Source organism: Macaca nemestrina, chromosome 10 (genome assembly GCF_043159975.1).
Source record: "Macaca nemestrina isolate mMacNem1 chromosome 10, mMacNem.hap1, whole genome shotgun sequence".
Taxonomy (NCBI): domain Eukaryota; kingdom Metazoa; phylum Chordata; class Mammalia; order Primates; family Cercopithecidae; genus Macaca; species Macaca nemestrina.
This window is the reverse complement of record NC_092134.1, coordinates 18,392,681-18,411,626: the sequence shown is the minus strand read 5'-3', so window position 1 is coordinate 18,411,626 and position 18,946 is coordinate 18,392,681. Positions and strand designations below refer to the sequence as shown.

At 43.9% G+C, this 18,946-nt stretch overlaps 1 long non-coding RNA gene across 14 annotated transcripts in view; it reads left to right on the top strand.

The window, feature by feature from the left end:
* LOC105495369 (uncharacterized) overlaps window positions 1–18,946 on the top strand; it is a 252,278-nt gene that overhangs the window by 92,691 nt on the left and 140,641 nt on the right. For 10 of the 14 annotated variants that reach the window (XR_011608812.1, XR_011608806.1, XR_011608816.1 and 7 more), the window contains 2 exons: window positions 14,335–14,446; window positions 16,371–16,475. The exons of 2 other annotated variants lie outside the window; for them this stretch is intronic. This is a non-coding gene — a long non-coding RNA (uncharacterized lncRNA). The remainder of the gene's footprint in view (window positions 1–14,334; window positions 14,447–16,370; window positions 16,476–18,946) is intronic. 2 more of the 14 variants (XR_011608814.1, XR_011608808.1) reach the window with 1 other exon arrangement.

The window sequence follows — 18,946 nt, the reverse complement described above, 5'->3', positions numbered from 1 at the left end:
CCCGAGTAGCTGGGACTACAGGCATGTGCCACCATGCCTGGCTAATTTTTTGCACTTTTAGTAGAGACAGGGTTTCACCATGTTAGCCAGGATGGTCTCAATCTCCTGACCTCGTGATCTACCCGCCTCGGCCTCCCAAAGTGCTGGGATTACAGGCGTGAACCACTGCGCACGGTCATGTCTACCTGTGTACACCTGTGGAATTGTCTCTGGCTAGACTGATTCACTGGGTCGCAAGGGAATGTATACTTTACGTTTCCTTTAAAAATGATATCTTGCCTAGGCTGGGAATGATGTGGCTCATGCCTGTAATCTCAGCATTTTGTAGGGTTGAGGCAGAATGATCACTGGAGGTCAGGAGTCCGAGAATGATATCTTTTTTTGGAGTCAGGGGAGGGCACTTGGATAAGAACCGGGGACCTCTTGATAGAGAATGATATCCCAATTCATTAATTATATTGTGGCAAAATATACATAACAAAAGCCACCATTTTAATGCCATTAAAACATTTATTTGACTTTAATTTTTTTTAACATATATATTTTTAGAGACAAGGTCTTGCTCTGCTGCCGAGCGTGGAGTGCAGTGGTAAAATCATAGCTCACTGCAGCCTTAAACTCCTGGACTCAAGCAATCTTCCTGCCTTAGTCTCCCCAGTAGGTGGGACTACAGGTGTGCACCACCGTGCCTGGCTAGTTTTGTTATTTTTATTTTTTGTAGTGACAGGGTCTCATTACTTTGCCCAGACTAGTCTTGAACTCCTCGCCTACAGCTATCCTCCTGCCTCAGCCTCCCAAACTGCTGGGATTATAGGTGTGAACCATGGCATCGGACCTTGACTTTATTTTTTAGAGCAGTTTTAGATTCAGAGCAAAGTTTATTTTAACCTTTCTTTATTTTTATTTTATTTTATATTATTATTTTTTTGAGACTGAGTCTCGCTCTGTTACCCAGGCTGGAATGCAATGGCACGATCTCGGCTCTCTGCAACCTCTTCCTCCCGGGTTTGAGTGATTCTCCTGCCTCAGCTTCCCAAGTAGCTGGGACTACAGGCACCCACCACCATGTCTGGCTAATTTTTGTATTCTTAGTAGAGATGGGGTTTCAGCATGTTGGCCAGGCTGGTCTCGAACTCCTGACCTCGGGTGATCTGCCTGCCTCGGCCTCCCAAAGTGCTGGGATTACAGGCATGAGCCTGGCCCCATTTTAACCATTTTTGATTCTACGGTTCAGTGGCATTAAGTAGATCCATACTGACCATCACCACCATCCATCTCTATATATTTTTTTAATCATTCTAAACTGAAACTCCATACCTATTAAACAGTAACTCCTCACAGTCTTGGGTTCAAATCTGGCCCCCCACCTCGTGCTGTGTGACCTTGAACAGTTTCCTCATCTGTAAATTGAAGGGAAGAGTGCATACCTCCTGGGTATGGGCTGGTAATTGCATGAAGTAACACTGGGCGTGAGCTGAACTTCTTGCTTGGCACACTGTAGGTTCTTAATAAAAAGCTGTCATTATCATACGAAATTGACCATATGCCCCATGATGCTCTGTTTTCTGATTTGTCGACACCTGGCTCCTGTGAATGGGGGTGTTACACGGAATGTACGTGGCGTGGCTTGCTGGGATCCCTAGCTGAGGAATGGTGGAGAGTCCAGAAACTTCTAGAGGATGAAGACTTCACCCATGTTACTCTTACAGCTATTACTGTAGATGGAGTTTCTAGGTTCCTCCCTCCTCACTCCCTGCCCCACTCCAGGGCCCAGGCCAGGCTTGGGGCTCTTGGGAGTGACCCATTTTCAGTCTCGGTTGGTGCCAGCCTGCCCACTCGGGCTGCCAGTTACAATGTGCACGGTAGCAAATGGATTGAGGTCACGGAGCAGATGGCAGTAACTTTCAGTTGAGATCTGCCAGGCTGCATTGGAACCAGTGACCCGGAGGTAAACACATGTGCATGACCTCCTCTCCCGCTTTGGTCCATAACTCTGGAAACTTGCCCCTTTCCAATGCCTGTTCAGGCTTCACCGCAGGAGGCTAGACTGTCCTTTTACACTTCTTGGGCTCCTATGAGCAGGAAAGAAACTTACATTCTCACAGCAGCTACATTTCAGCTTCCACTGCTCTTGGCTCCACCCTTTTTAAATGAACTCAAAGCACTTTCGTCTCTTCAGCTCATTAATATGATGTTATCCTTGGAGGTTATCATTAATCCCATTTTATGGATGGAGAAATGGAGGTGGAGGAAGCTGGGACAGGGACCCATAATGCCCGTGGGTCAGAAGGAATTTATGTGGCTATGTCTTAACACACTGGTGAGTGGATGGGAACACAGGAACTATATTAGCTGGATTAAATCAATTGAAAATGCTACTCTGAAAATATACCCCAAGAAACAGAAATATTTTTTTTTTCCACCTCGTAATATCATAGCCCTGTGGCTTTTTAACTTTGGTTCACAGAACTCTTGGAGAATCCAAAGGAAGCTAAGGATTCTCTGCACATAGATATACGTATATGTTTTACTGTTGACTTTCTCTTCAGGGCCAAGAGCAGCACTAGGCGTCATATAGGTGCTCAATAAATATTTGTTGAATGAATGAATGAATGAATGAATGAATGTATGCTTCATGAAAACCCTGGCTAAGTACTTCTAGCTTGATGCAATTAAAAAGGGGAGGTTAAAAGAGAGAGCAAAAAGCGTTTTCTCATATTCTTAATCTCACGGAAGTTAATTGTTCCCATTCTGCAAATGGGAAAACTGAAGTAGGGTTCTCAAGATCTGGGAAATCCTACATAAAATTCCAGGTAGCATGATTCTTATTGTAGAATGCCCCTAATGAATTTGGAAGCCTTGGGACACGTGATGAATAGGTTTGTAGTTGAGGACAATCACAGCTTGAGGAAAATTCCCAATATTTCCTGAATTTCTACCAAGACTCACCTTCTTTTCAGCCTTTGAACATTCTAAAATGCTGTTCCTCTGAAGACTGACGGAATCCTAGCATGCTGTGTTCTTGAGAAAGATCCACAATGTTTCTATAGAATCTGGAACAATCTAGAAGGTCCTTGGAGCAATGAAGACAAATTTATTAGAGAAAGCAGGAGGGAAGAAATGAATATCTGAAGCCAAGATTTCTCAGTGGTGGTTTTTATTTTCTTTCTATACCTTAGCTGCTGCCCTAGAACCTTCCCTGGGGCTGGGTGTGGTGGCTCATGCCTGTAATCCCAGCACTTTGGGAGGCTGAGGCAGGAGGATCACTGGAGCCTGAGAGTTTGAGGCCAGCCTCAACATCATAGTGGGGCCAGTCTCTACAAAAAATTTAAAAACTAGCCAGGGGTGGTAGTGCCTGCTTGTAGTCCCAGATATTCGGGAGGCTGAGGCGAAGGATGGCTTGAGTCCAGGAGTTCAAGGATGCAGTGAGCTGTGATTGTGCTACTGCAATCCAGCCTGGGCAACAGAGTGAGACCCTGTCTCCAAAACAAAAACAAACAAACAAACAAAACAAAAACAGGCCTGGCGCGGTGGCTCATGCCTGTAATCCCAGCACTTTGGGAGGCTGAGGTGGGCGGATCACTTGAGGTCAGGAATTTGAGACCAGCTGTCCAACATGCTGAAACCCCATCTCTATGAAAAATACAAAAATTAGCAAGGTGTGGTGGGGGACACCTGTCATCCCAGCTACTCAGGGGGCTGAGGTGGGAGAATCACTTGAACTCAGGAGGCAGAGGCTGCAGTGAGCTGAGATCACACCACTACACTTCAGCCTGGGCAACAGAGTGAGACTCTGTCTCAAAACAAACAAACAAACACACACACACACACACACACACACACACACGCACACAGAATACTCCCTGGTCGGAGGACAGTGTGTTAGGAAGGGCCTGGAACAAGCAGAGCATGGCAGAAGGAGCTCTGGACTTGACATCAGAAAGTCTGGGATTGAATTGTGGCTCTGTCACACTCCAGCTGTCACCTCATCCTTCTGGCCTTCAGTTTCTTGACCTGTAAATTGGGGCAACAGCACTGGTATCCAATGTGTTGTTGCTACAGCAGCCTATTAGATACCATTTGTGGGATGGTCTTGGCACACAGGAGGTACCTAGCTCCTCCTGGTGTGTAGGGATCTGAATGGCGGACAAAGGCTGGGGACATTTGGGGTTGGGACCATGAGATTTTCTTCAAGGTGCATTGGAGGGTGATTTTACAAGCTGTCCTCCGGGTGAAGGCCTGGCAAACTGGTAATGTGAGGGCTAATGACAGTTCTGATTAATCACAGCTTGACTTTGCAGCGGCACTTTCACGTAGAGGATCCCCAGGCCTTCTGTAGCCACTGGCTAGAGCCAGGACCTGCCCCACCCCCGCCCTCATAGCACTATTCCTTTAATAGACGACCTTTCATCCTGGCATCAGGCAGAGTTTAATAATCATGATCTCTGGCCTCCGCTCCACCCCAGCCTGCAGTTTATTGGCCACATTATTAACCTTGATATTTTCTGCCCTAGGGGAGGAACTGTGGCACCAAAGGAGCTAAGGGACTTGCACCAGACTCTGCCATAAGCTCTGGCTCCCAGATCAGCTTCTTCTGATGCCCAGCCTGCTACTCTAACCTGTAGATGCCCTCCTGCGGGGTTGAGAAGTGGCATGTTCAGGGAGATGGACTGTGCTTTTACACAAACAGCATGACTGATGAGATTTTATTTTTGAGAATGAAATAGCTTATTTAATTTTTTACCTGTTGATTGGTTTTATTTCCTTCCAATAGATTTTAAATTCTTTTTAAAAAATTATTTATTAAATAGATAGGGTCTTGCTATGTGGCCCAGTCTAGTGTCAAACTCCTGGCCTCAAGCTATCCTCGTGCCTCAGCCTCCTGAGTAGCTGGGATTTTGATTTTAAATTCTATGCAGTCAGGGACCTTGTTTTTCCTATTCACTTCTGTTTCCCTGGCCCCTGGAACAGTGACCAGCACAGAGCAGGTATTTAATAAACCCCTGAATTATTTTTTGTTTGTTTGTTTTGAGATGGAGTCTTACTCTGTCACCCAGGCTGGCGTACAGTAGCACAGTCTTGGCTCACTGCAACCTCCACCTCCGGGGTTCAAGTGATTCTCCTGCCTCAGCCTCCCTAGTAGCTGAGACTACAAGCACGTGCCACCACACCACTGCTAATTTTTGTATTTTTAGTAGAGATGGGGTTTCGGCATGTTGGCCAGGCTGGTCTCAAACTCCTGAGCTCAAGTGATCTGCCCATCTTGGCCTCCCAAAGTGCTGAGATTACAGGTGTGAGCCAACCTGCCAGCCTTTTAGGGGAAGAATCCCTTGATTTTTGAATGAATAAATGTAAGGTAGACTCTACTATGGGCTGACCCATTGACAACGGAGACACTTAAAGGAGGAGAGAGCATGGAAGATGGGCTTTGAAGGATGAGGAGTTCTCCACGTGAAGACAGGAGTGTGCATTCTGGGCAGCGCGCAAAGCATAGTCAAAGGCATGGAGAGAAATACAAAAGTGGATAACGTCTGGGAGACAGTGAGATGGTCCCAGTGTTGGGCAAGAGGGAACATATGATAGGAGATATGGCTTGAAAGCTCTGCTGGGTTCATATTCTTCATGAAGGAATTGGACTTTGCTCTGAAGGGAACGTGGAATGACATAGTCAGATTTGAACTTCAGCAAGTCCGCTTGGGCAGGGATGATGTTAATGGTTGGGGCCTGTGGTAGTTGTGCTGGGGAGAGATGTTGAGCCTCTGAGCTAAAGACAGTGACATTGGGAAAAGTGTTGGTGGGCAGAGGATAGAGGTGGACCTGTTAAAAAACTAACTGGTTATTAAAAATCTTTATGAAACTTTGATCATTCCATCCAAGTAGAGATCCACACTTGTCTACTCTCAACAGCCACTTGCTCACAACCACTTCTCTTCCTTCTACATTGGGTTTTAAACCATTGATGGTAACTTTTCCAAATTTCATTGCCTTTCAAAAAAATTTTATGTGTGTGCACTTGTTAGGCATTTAATCCATAAGCACCTCATAACAAATTAAAGAGAGCTTTACTTTTCATTTCTTGGAGCTGAGTTTCAAGATCATTTAATGATGGCTTCTTACCATGCAGGAGGAGGCAGGATTATTGAATTTCATTGTTGTCTCTGCTTGATGTGTGAGCTTAGGCAGGTTCATGTTCCCTCTTTGGGTCTCAGTTTCTTCTTCCGTAAAAGGGAGTTGGACTATCATTAATTTTCTAAAGTGTATTCTATGGAATGCTCATTCTGTTAGATCCTCTATTTAAAAGTGGAGGAGGATTGTTGGTCAAATATATTGGGGAAATGTGCATCCTCTATCCCATACTGAAGATTGACAAAGATGATTGTATATTAAATGCTCTGAGAAGTCCTGTAGTCAAGAAGCTGTGTTAAATTTTGTATAAGTCACGGTTTCTCCAACAGTGAGACAGACAGAACTCAGAGAGAACTCAGAGCTCGGACAGAGCTCTGAAACTCAACAGGATCTTGGTTTTGAGATATTCTGGATTTATCTTGAATGTTCTTTTCATTTGAACAAGCTAAGAGTCCATGAGCAGTTGGACTGACCTCTCTTTGGTTGTGTCTTGTCTGTATTTTGGACAAGAATGGGGTTGGTCTTGGAGAGTTTCAATCTTGCTCCAAGAACTATTGCCAACTTCCATGATGGCGCAGGGCCAAGAAGGAAGGTGAGTGCTTCCTCAAATATCTTCTTTCTAGAATCTCCTCATCTCTATCTTTGCATATCAAATATGAGTCTCTTTATCAACTCAAATCTTCCTAGGAAATGGTTCTGCCTCCCACCAGCCCCCTATCATAGTGCGAGATCATGTTCCAATATGAAGTTTTCTTCAAAAGGGTTCTGCTCCATCCATTTTATTTCCAGATTCCAGCAACATCTGATAACAGCTTCCCTTTTACAAACCATGACGGCTGGGGCTGTTATATGAAAGATGATTCCATGGTAGATCAGTTTGAAATTAGAGAAAATCCAATATATTTTTTTTTTCCTGCAGACTCCCCAGAGCTTTATTTATTTATTTATTTTTTTCAGATGGAGTCTTGCTCTGTCACCTAGGCTGGAGTGCAGTGGCACAATCTCAGTTCAGGGTAACCTCTGCCTTCCTGGTTCAAGCGATTCTCCTGTCTCAGCCTTCCAAGTAGCTGGGACTGCAGGAGCCGGCCACCGTGCCTGACTAATTTTTACGTTTAATAGAGACAGGGTTTTGCCTTGTTGGCCAGGCTGGTCTCAAACTCCTGACCTCAAGTGATCTGTCTGCCTCGACCTCCAAAAGTGCTGGGATTATTGGTGTGAGCCACTGTGCCTGTCCTTTTTCAGAGCCTTTTATGTGCTAATATTTAATGTGAATCTCTAAGTGGGGGCAGTCAAGAATGCAGTATTGATTATGGAGCATTTTCCCCTCATAGAGTATCATAAGACACTAGTTTGGTGGGTGACCAATTTTGGGAACTCTGACTTGCCAGGTTTATTTAGATCTCTAATGTTTATTTCTTCTGCTTTTGCTCTTTCTCATGTACCAGTAAAAAAAGCTTGCTGAGGGAAGAGACCAGCCTTATAATCCTATATTTTCTTTGAAGGGCTATTTGTTCACAAAACCACTTATTAAGCATACTTTTGGTGGGCTACATTCTGGACAAGTTATTTTTTCAATATGTTCTGTATTTGTGTGTGTGTGTCGTGTGTGTGTGTGTGTGTGTGTGTGTGTGTGTGTGTAGCTACTTAACATCTGAATTTCTTTCTTATTTAGGGGAAATTAGAAAACAGGAGAGACAAGGTTTCTAATCTCTACATAACCTGGGGGTGAGATGAGGGCGGGTAGTGGTGCATATTTTCTCTCCCCATTCCCTAGAAGCTAGGGTGTGTCAAGTGATTACTGCTCAGCTGATTAGATATTCCTGCCCAGGATGGAAATAACAACCTTGGAGTGACATTGAAACCACTTAGCATTTATTCCAGGGTCAGTGGGCAGTGGTGGTGATGGCAAGACCTGAGGCATCCTAACTTGGCTATTACTGTGTTGATGCATTGTCTGATGTTCTTGCCACCGTGCCTCCCTTGTTTCTCTCCCACTATCCTTGCAAATTCGATGAGCCATCCAATAGCCCAAACACTTATTTTCTACTTCAATTAGAGTTAGTTGGTTGCAACTAAGAATCTGGGCTGCTCTGTAAAACCCATCCATTCATTCATCTGTCCATCCATCTATTCATCCATCCATCCATTGAAAACATCCATCCATCCATCCATCCATCCATCCATCCATCCATCCATCCGTTTGTCTATCCATTTGTCCATCCATTTGTCCATCCATCCATCCATCCATCCATCCATCCATCCATCCATCCACCCACCCACCCACCCACCAATTGAAAACATTTATCCATCTAAAAATCCATCTATCTACCCAAATATCCATTCATCCATCATTTGCCCATCCGTTTCTCTAACATAACAGGCACTGAGCTAGGCACTGGGCATGAAAAGATGAATACATCAACAGGGACAGGAAATAACAAGAAACAAACACCATATTCAAATCCGGGAATTTGCAGAGTTTCACAAAGGAACTATTAACAAAAGTGTGGGCTGTGTTTAGGAAGAGGAATAGCACAGTACTCTGGGATTGGAAATATTACCAGCCCTAGGCCTGAAGGGGTGAGAGCAAGGAACAGTTTTTAGAATCTGGAGACAGGGTACAGAGAGGTCTCCTGAACAGCTGTGGCCTTTGGTATAGATACAGTCAACCTGTGATGACCTGGCAGGGAGGGGACTCGGGGCATAGATCCCTTGTCAACACGGTCACCCCTCTCTCTGATCTCATGCCAGAGCAAGAGAAAACATTGAATTAGGCCATACAGGGCAGCCTCCTGGGCACAGAACAGGATGAAGAGGGTGGAGAGTGGATCTAGAGAGCCAAACGGAGGACATCCAGCACAACCACGTCAGTGAAACCATATCACTTTCCACTCAAATCTTTCTTTCTTTCTTTCTTTCTTTCTTTCTTTCTTTCTTTCTTTCTTTCTTTCTTTCTTTCTTTCTTTCTTTCTTTCTTTCTTTCTTTCTTTCTTTCTTTCTTTCTTTCTCTTTCTTTCTTTCTCTTTCCTTCTTTCTTTCTCTTTCTTTCTTTCTCTTTCTCCTTCCTTCTTTTCTTTCTCTTTTTTCTTTCTCCCTTCTTTTCTTTTTCTTTCTTTCTTTCTTTCTTTCTTTCTTTCTTTCTTTCTTTCTTTCTTTCTTTCTTTCTTTCTTTCTTTCTTTCTTTCCTTCTTTCTTTCTTTTTCTTTTTCTTTCTTTTCTTCTTTCTTTCATCTTGTCTTTTCTCTTCTCTTCTTTTCCCCTCCCTCCCTCCCTCCCTCCCTTCTTTCCTTCCTTCCTTCCTTCTCTCTCTCTCCTCCTTTTTTTTTTTTTTTTGGTCAGGGTCTTTCTCTGTCACCCAGGTGGAAGTGCAGTGACATGATCATGGCTCACTTCAGCCTGATCTCCTGGACTCAAGTGATCCTCCCATCTCACCCTCCCAAGTAGCTGGGATCACAGGCACACACCACCATGGTTGGCTAATTTCTGATTTTTTTTTAATAGAGATGGTGTCTTACTATGTTGCCTAGGCTGGTCTCAAACTCCTGAGCTGAAGCAATCCTCCTGCTTCGGCTTCCCAAAGTGTTCTGGGATTACAGGCGTAGGCCACCACACCTGGCCTCAAATATGTCTTGTACATTCTATGAGCTACCCAGTTTCCTGAACATTTATTTTCTGCCTCAGTTAGAGTCATTTGGTTACAACCAAAAATCTTGAGTGCTCTGACAAATGCGTGTATGTATCCATCTGTCCAGCCATCCATCCATCCACCTATCCAAACATTCATCCATCCATCCAAACATCTATCCAAACGTACATCTACCATCGAAATATTCATTTATCCATTAAGACATCCATCCATCCATCCATCCATCCATCCATCCATCCATCCATCCATCCAAATATCTATCCACCTCTAGTTATACTGCACTCAGATAAAAGCCAAAGTATTATATAATGCCCTTCAGTCTTTCCATGACTTGTTCCCCTCCACACACCACTACCCATCTCCCTTCATCTCTTCCTTATTCCCCTCTGAATTCCTTCCACTCCAGCCATACTGTCCTTCAAGCAACCTTCTAGATCAGCTCCTGCCTCGTACCTTTATTCATGAACGTTCCTCTTCCTGGAACACTCATCTCTTATTTGTCCTCATAGCTCCCCCTTTTCTTTTCCCAAGTTTTTACTCAAATGCCATCTTGCCTGTCTACCCTTCATCAAATACCAACTCCTCTCCACCACGCTCATATTTTTATCTGCCTTTCCTGACTTATTTTTCTTTTTATCACGCTTTACCATCTTACATACTCTGTGTGTGTGTATATAAAACTTGTCTTTCTTGTTTATTGTGTGTCCTCTCCTAAACTCCCAGTGGAATATAAATTCTAGAATGAAATAATTTTTTGCTCTCTTATATATTCCTGTATTCTCAGCACCCAAACGAATCCCCAGTGCACAGAAAGTGTTAATGAATCCTGGTTGAATACATACATGAAGAGACTCAAACAGCTCTGTGAAAGTTTCTGACTTGCTATTGGAGGAGAACTGAGCCAAGGCCTTTCTGTGAGAGTTTCTGCCAACTCATTTTATCCCTAGTACTGCCCAGGCTGAAACTCAAGTAAGAGTTAATAGGCTACTCGTGCCCTTAGGAAACATCCTGAACTTTCCATGCAAGCTGTGGACTTGGCTCTTATTGACTTCTAGTCCTGCTTAGGAAAACCTGAGGGTAAGGAAGGGAAAAAGTGAATACTTCACACATTCATCTTCAAAGCACTTAATAAATGCTCAAGTAATTAATTCCCCTGGCTCGCTAAGAAGTGGATTTTATTGTTGTTGTTCTGGCAATAGGGAAATGAGTGTGCTGAGGAGTTCCGTCATTTTCCCAGCACCACGAAGCAAGCTGTGAGTGGTGCCAGAATTGTATTGGCACCCGCTGAGGTTCTAGTGGGAGGCCTCCTACTTCCCTGTTGGTGGGCAGAGGAGTGGAGTCGGGTGGAAAATAGTGTAGACAGTCTTGGAGAATGACTTTCACCCATTTTCAGAGGATTACAAGCCGGGCACTTGGGACACTGCAAAGAAATAGAAACCCACCCCCATCCATGTTTCTGCAAGTGTTTCAGGTCTAAGCCAAGGCTTCAGGATGAACTTGACATAGGAAATGAGCTTCTTCCCAATGTAGGCCACAACAAATTAGGAAATCTTTGAAGGAGTGGTTTTTGGTACCCTTGGCTAATCAGGGTCCATCCTTGGTCCTCAGTCCAATGCTCCAGACATTTCCTTCATCTCTTCTCCGGCAAAACTCACCTATCTGATTTCCCATTCTATCAACGGTTCTACTCTCTGAGAGAAAGGCTATCAACTGGGCTAATTATTTATGTATTTATTTTAGAGACGTGGTCTCACTCTGGTACCCAGACTGGAGTGCAGCAGGCATGATCATAGCTCACAGCAACCTCGAACTCTTGGGCTCTAGTGATCCTCCCGTGTAGCTAGGGCTACAGACATGTGCTACCCAACCTGGCTATTTTTTTCTCTTTTTGTTTTTTTCTTTATGAGACAGAGTCTCATTCTCTTGCCCAGGCTGAAGTGCAGTGGCGCAATCACGGCTCACTGCGGCCTCAAGTTTCCATGCTCAAGTGATCCTTGTGCCTCAGCCTCCCTTGTAGCTGGGACTACAGGTGTATACCACCACGCCCGACTAATTTTTTTTTTTTTAATTTTTTTGTGGAGATGACGTCTCACTATGTTTCCCAAACTGATTTCAAGCCCCTAGCCTTAAGTAATCCTCCCATCTTGGCCTCTCAAACTGTTGAGATGACAGGTGTGAGCCACCATACCCTGCCATGTTTTTTGTTTGTATTTTGCTTTTTTAAAGACAAGGTCTTGCTCTGTTGCCTAGTTTGTAATACAGTGTTGCAATAATAGCTCACTGCAGCCTCAAATCCCCCTTTTATTTTTGAGATGGAGTCTTGCTCTGTCACCCAGGCTGGAGTGCAGTGGCGTGATCTCAGTTCACTGCAACCTCCGCCTCCCGAGTTCAAGCAATTCTCATGCCTCAGCCTCCCACGTAGCTGGGACTACAGGCATGGGCCACCACACCCAGCTAATTTTTTTTGTATTTTTAGTGGAGACAGAGTTTCAGCATTATTGGCCAGGCTGGTCTTGAACTCCTGAACTCAAGTGATCCGATCATGCCTCGGCCTCCCGAAGTGCTGGGATTATAGGCGTGAGCCACTGCACCCGGCCTTACTTTATATTAGTAATATTGATGCATGCTCTAGAGAATTAACATTCTTACAGCTATTATCTCCATGCCATTGTTTTCTCTATGCTTTGAACTGGAAGTTAGGATACCTGAGCTTTAGGTTCTGCCACCAAATTGCCAGGTATCATATTGGGTCTTGGTTTCTCCATTTATTAAATAAATAATAACCATAGAAATGCTTATATAGAAATGGAAGCACAGAGTGTTAAGCAAGTAGTCAGAGATTAAGAGCCAGAAGGTGTCAGAGGTGGGAATTCAGGACCCTGGCTCCAACTCTGGGCTCATAACCATTACAGCATAGGGATTGATTTGAACCAGGCATGGAAAGAGGCTTCAATTAAAAAGTCAGTTCCAGTGTAACTTGTATTAAAATAACTTCCACCAAAAACAGATGAAACTAGACAAAAGCACATAAAAAAATCATTTATAAGAATTGGAATGTAGCAACACAGGAAGAATTTCTGAGAATATGATGCTAGAGAGAAGGAAAGAATCTTCACATTTATCGTAGCCCTTTTCTTTCTTTCTTTTTTTCTTCTTTGGGATGGAGTCTCATTCTGTCGCCCAGGCTGGAGTACAGTGGCACAAACTCTGCTTACTGCAACCTTCACCTCCTGGGTTAAGCGATTCTCCTGCCTCAGCCTCCCAAGTAGCTGGGATTGCAGGTGCCCACCACCATAAGTAGCATCCAAAGGATCTAAAAGGGCATTCTTTATGCTCTAAGCCTCTTTGAGTTACCACCCAAGATAGTTTCAGTTCATTCCTATCACCATTTACTCCACTCCCATTTCAACTGTTTAAATGGCCACTCTCACTTTGACCCTTCACCTTCCAGGTGGAACACCGACCAAAGAGATTGAGGAGGAAGGTCATTACAGATTCCCAAAGGTCCTGGCAAGTTTGCTGGCAAACACAGAGTTTGCTGATGTTCTCAGAGCAGGCTGAGAAAATTCTTAATGATGCCTCGTTACTTAGGGAAAGAGCTGTTGTATAGAGGAACAAGATGTGGCTTTGAAGTAGTATGGCCCTGGGTAAAATTCTGGCTCTGCTAATGGCCCAATGACAATGGGAAAAGTCAGTTTACTGGGCTGTGTCAGTTTTTTCTATCTATGAAATTGGTTTGTGAAATGAACCATGAACCATGAAATGCAGCATTATTATGAGAAATATCAAAGATGCACATTGAATGCTGAGTACAGTAAAGTACCACAGGAAGTACCAAGTGAGTGGTAGCTGCTATTATTATTATTTTTTTGTTAGTCAACTTCTCATGTTCAGAGGATCTGGAAATCTCTGCGTCTGGAAGAATTTCCCCCAAGTGCTCTTTACCAAAGCATGAATTCAGTGGGAGCCTTGTGAGGGCTTGCTGAAACCCACCCACTTTCCTGTGAATAGAAAATGCTCACATGTTGCTTTGGCTCCAAAAGCTGGTTCTGTCAAGAGTAGTAAAATTGTTGTGGTTAAGCCCCTAGAGTTGTTTGGGAGAACCGAGAGGTCGTGGGGAGAGCAGGCAGGAAGTGGCTGGGCAGACCTTAGAATGTAGTAATGGGAAAGCTATGCTGGCAATTTGCAGTATTCAGCTGAATCTGGATCTGGACCTCCCCTTCTTGGGTCTCCATGGGAGATCAGGAAGTCAAGAACAGTGGTTCTTCCTCAGTCCTTCTGGGGCTGGGATCAGCATCTGGGCTTGCTGAATTAGATAAGCCTGGGCATGGCAGAGATGGCGAGATGCCCAACAAACATTTGTGACCTCTCAGCATTTCCAGAGTGAGGAGTTGTCACTTGGAGGTCATGGTGTAGGTAGGGACAATAGTTCTGGGCCTCCTCTGCAACCAGCTAGGGCCGTGTGACCGGATCTTACACATAAAATATGAGCAGAGTGAGCCATTCCTGAGTTGGAGACTTCAAAAAGCAGTAGGGCTTCTTTGTCCTCTTTTCCCCCGTAGGGTTGTTGGTTACAGAAGACTGTGAGTTCCTAAGGGGTGGCAGACCCACAGTATGTAGCAATCCTGAGTCTCTGAATCATCATGTGGGGGAATACCCACCCTGGACCTTCAGGTGAGCATAAACAATACATTTCCATTGTGTGAAACCACTAAAATGTTTTAGTCAGTTTGTTATAGCAGCTAGTGTTGCCCTAATACACCAAGTTCAGAATCCCTAAATTCAAAAAGCCTTAGCCCTCCTGCTCACTGTTGCTCTGGGGCTCTGGGATGGCAGCTCTAGTATCCACCAGCTGCACCTTGACTCTTTAAAATCAAGTGGGCCAGCCATGGTGGTTCACACCTGTAATCCCAGCACTTTGGAAAGCCGAGGCAGGCAGATCACGAGGTCAGGAGATCGAGACCATCCTGGCTGACACAATGAAACCCCGTCTCTACTAAAAATACAAAAAATGAGCCGGGCATGGTGGTGCGCGCCTGTAGTCCCAGCTACTCAGGAGGCTGAGGCAGGAGAATCACTTGAACCTGGGAGGCGGAGGTTACAGTAAACCGAGATTGCACCACCCTGGTGACAGAGCAAGACTCTGTCTTAAAAAAAAAAAAAAACCAAGTGAGTGCAAAACACTAATCACACCAAGTGTTGGTGAGGATGTGGAGGAACCGGAACTCTCATACACTGCTGGGGGCATGTAAAATGGTGCAAATCAGTTTGAAAAACAGGTGGACAGTTTCTTAAAATCTCTAGAGTGAGTCTGCTAGCAAGACAGAGTCTTCATAAGGTTACATAATTCCAGAAATGACATTCCACCACTGCGCTAGGCCTTTAGAACATGATATTATTCATACAGAGTACTGGGCTTGGAGACTAGACCCTGCAAAGTTCAGACAACAATCATCACCTTTTATCCTGTATTGGTTTGCTATATATTATTGGTTAGAAACAAGTCATAGGTCCCACCCATATTCAAAGAGGGAATTAAATAAAGCTGAGAACATCAGGAGGCAGGACTCATGGAGCGGAGTAACTGAGTAAGTCTGAATAAGAAACAATAATAAATAATAATAAATTTAGAATAAATATAAATAGTAATATATAATGGGCATCATTCATATTTCTCATAATAATGCTGCATTTCATGGTTCATGGTTCATTTCATAAACCAATTTCATTTAAACAATAACAAATATAGAATAATAAATATTAGAAATAATATTAAACATGGAATATAATTTATGTTTATTATAATTCTGGTTTCCCACAGTCTCTCACTTAGAGTCTAAAATATCATCCCAATTATGTATTCATTCATTTATTGCCCTATTATTTGCCTCCCTTACTAGACTATAAACTACAAGAACATAGAACATTATCTGTCTTATTCATGACCACATCCCCAGCACCTGAAACAATGACCGGCACATATATATATATATTTGGGGCACCTACTATGTGCTCTGTGTGTGTGTGTGTGTGTGTGTGTGTGTGTGTGTGTGTGTGTGTATACATATATGTGTATATATATATATTTTTTGAGATGGAGTTTCACTCTTGTTGCCCAGGCTGGAGTGCAGTGGCACAATCTCAGCTCACTGCAACCTCTACCCCCTGGGTTTCAGCGATTCTCCTGCCTTAGCCTCCTGAGTAACTGAGATTACAGGTGCCCACCACCACGCCCAGCTAATTTTTGTATTTTTAGCACAGATGGGGTTTCACCATGTTGGCCAGGCTGGTCTCGAACTCCCGACCTCAGGTGATCCACCTGCCTCGGCCTCCCAAAGTGCTGGGATTACAGGCGTGAGCCACCGCACCCAGCCCCAAATATATATTCTTTGAATGAATATATTTATTAAAAACAAACAAAAAGTAACATGTTGAAATATGGTTTTAAGGTTTAAAATGTGATGATATCAATGAAAGTGCCTTATAAAGTATAAAACATTCTGTAAATGTTATGCCCTATTTTTATGATGACATCACCCACTCACCTTCTTAAAAATTATTGTGTTTTTCTTTAAATTTTTATTTTTATTTTTGTTAGCATTGTCCACCAAATACTTCTCATGTTTCCTCCTCCTGGGCACATGGTGGGATTGCATTCACGGTTCCTGAAAGTGGCTAAGTGATTGACATTGAGCATTGAAAGGTGAGTGGCTGTAAGATGTGTCACTTCTGGATGGAAGCTTTAGGAGCTGGTATGTATGGTGACACTCACTATTCTCTTTTGCTGTGGCTAGATACACTGTTTCCATAGTGACTTCTTACTCCATCTCAGCCTGGGTCCCTGAACAAGGCCAAGGAAAGTTCCCAGTTGAATGAAAAAAAAAAAAAAAAAGCAGAGAAAGCAAAAAATAAACCTTTATTGCTTTAATCCACAGTTATTTTGGAATTGTTTGTTACTACATCATAACTCAGCCCGTCCTAATATAATAAGCAACCCTTCTTGGGTAAATAGCCTCTTGCTGTTCTTCACTATAGAACACACCAGAATTGCTCACATGAAAAGCAGTGAGTTGCTAATTGATTAGAGAATTCACAAGTGTTTTCTGTGGTTGTGAGTTTGTGTTGTTCCTGATACCTTAACAAGTGTGGTATGTTGCACAGCCTCTCAGTGTATATTGGTTTATTACTCTGAGGAATGACTGCCTAGCCATTGATTGATTGATTGATTGATTGAGAGGGAGTCTCGCTCTGTGGCCCAGGCTGGAGTGAGGTGGCGCAATCTCAGCTTGCTGCAACCTCCGCCTCCTGGGTTCAAGTGATTCACCTGCCTCAGTCTCCAGAGTGGCTAGCATTACAGGCATGTACCACCACACCTGGCTAATTTTTATATTTTTAGTACAGATGGGGTTTCACCATGGTCAGGCTGGTCTCGAACTCCTGACCTCAAGCGATCCACCTGCCTTGGCCTCCAAATGTGCTGGGATTACGGGTGTGAGCCACTGCGCCAGGCCTTTAGAACATGATATTATTCATACAGAGTATTGGACTGGGAGACTAAACCCTGTGAAGTTCAGACAACAATCACCACGCTTTATCCTGTGTCAGTGGGAGCTGTAGAAGACTCACGATGACTTTGTTTTACTTGCAACCTCATAGTGCAACCTTTTTTTCCTGCCGCTCTCTCCTTACGCTAGTTCTTTTCTTAATGAAGCCATGCAAACAAACTAGCTCTTCTGCAAAATTCATTCTTCCAAGAAACCTGGTTTTCTGTCAAGTAAGAGCTTTAGAAGAGCCTTAAACCAGCAGACCTCACCAGCACGTTCTAGTTTCAGATGTATGTGCTCTACGACACTAGAAAACACTAGACAGACTTTGGCCTAGTTGGGGTGTTGGAGACCAAGAATGGGGAAGAAAAGGGTGCATATATGAACATCCTCCACCCAACTTTTGACCTTGATTGAAATAAGGCAACCCCAAAGTCATTCAAAAAGCTCATCGTTGGGGCTGGTTTTGGGGTAAGAATGGCCCTTTTTCACGGCAGATACACCAGATTCATAAATACACATATGTATTATATGCACATCCATTTTTATATCAATAGAAAATGCTTTCCAGATGTGTGTTTGAGGTGATAGGCTTTGTGCTGCTAAGGTTTTATTTTCTGTGAGGTCTCAGCCCAGCCTAGCATACAGCCTATTGTTTTTATATCAAAAAGACGGGTCTTACCTGCTTAATAAGCTGGAGGAATTTGCAGCAACCTGGGGGGAACTGAAGGAATGCAGCTTTCGGATCCGATTAGAGAGATGTGGCCAGGTCCCCAGGGTTCTCAGGTTTAGCTGCCGAGGCCTACAATGTCATCCATTGTCTTCCGCCGCCATGTGCGAAATGATTCAGGTTTCTGTGCCCCTCTGCCCCAGCCTGTGTGCAAAGCCCCAGAGCACACCCAGAGGGGTGCTGACCACTAGGCTGTTGCTGTTGGCTTTCTGGTTTCCCACGGTCTTTGCAAGTGTTCTTTGTGATGGCCTTTGTGGGAGCATGAAAAAGGGAGCCACAGTTTTCTGAGTCTCTTAGCGAAGTCCATACTCCCAAAGTTTGAAGAGTCTTTTCTCTTTGACTCGTGAGTGGCAGACAGTTTCAGTGCATGAGCTTTAGAGTCAGAACTCTGTCTTGGTGTTTATCGACTGTGTAACCTTGGGCAAGACACTTAACCTCTCTGAGCTGATGGCTCATCTGTTGTAGATCTGAACACTTCATTTCTCTTGGGTTATTGAAAGATTAAATTAGATAATGTATGGACAGCTCTTAGCACACAGCCCGGCACATAACAAACACCTAATAAATAGTAGCTAATATTGTTACCATTATTATTATTATTAGGATGATTTACCTTATTATTATTATTATTTTTTGAAACAGGGTCTCATTCTGTTGCTCAGGCTGGAGAGCAGTGGTGTGATCACACCTCACTGCAACCTTGACTTCCTGGGTTCAAGTGATCCTCCCACCTCAGCCTCCTGAGTAGCTGGGACTACAGGCATGTACCACCAAGCCAAGCTAATATTTAAAAATGTTTTGTGCGGATGGGGTCTCACTATGTAGCCCAAGCTAGTCTCAAACTCCTAGGCTCAAGCCATCCTCCTGCCTCGGCCCCCTTAAGTGCTGGGATTACAGGCG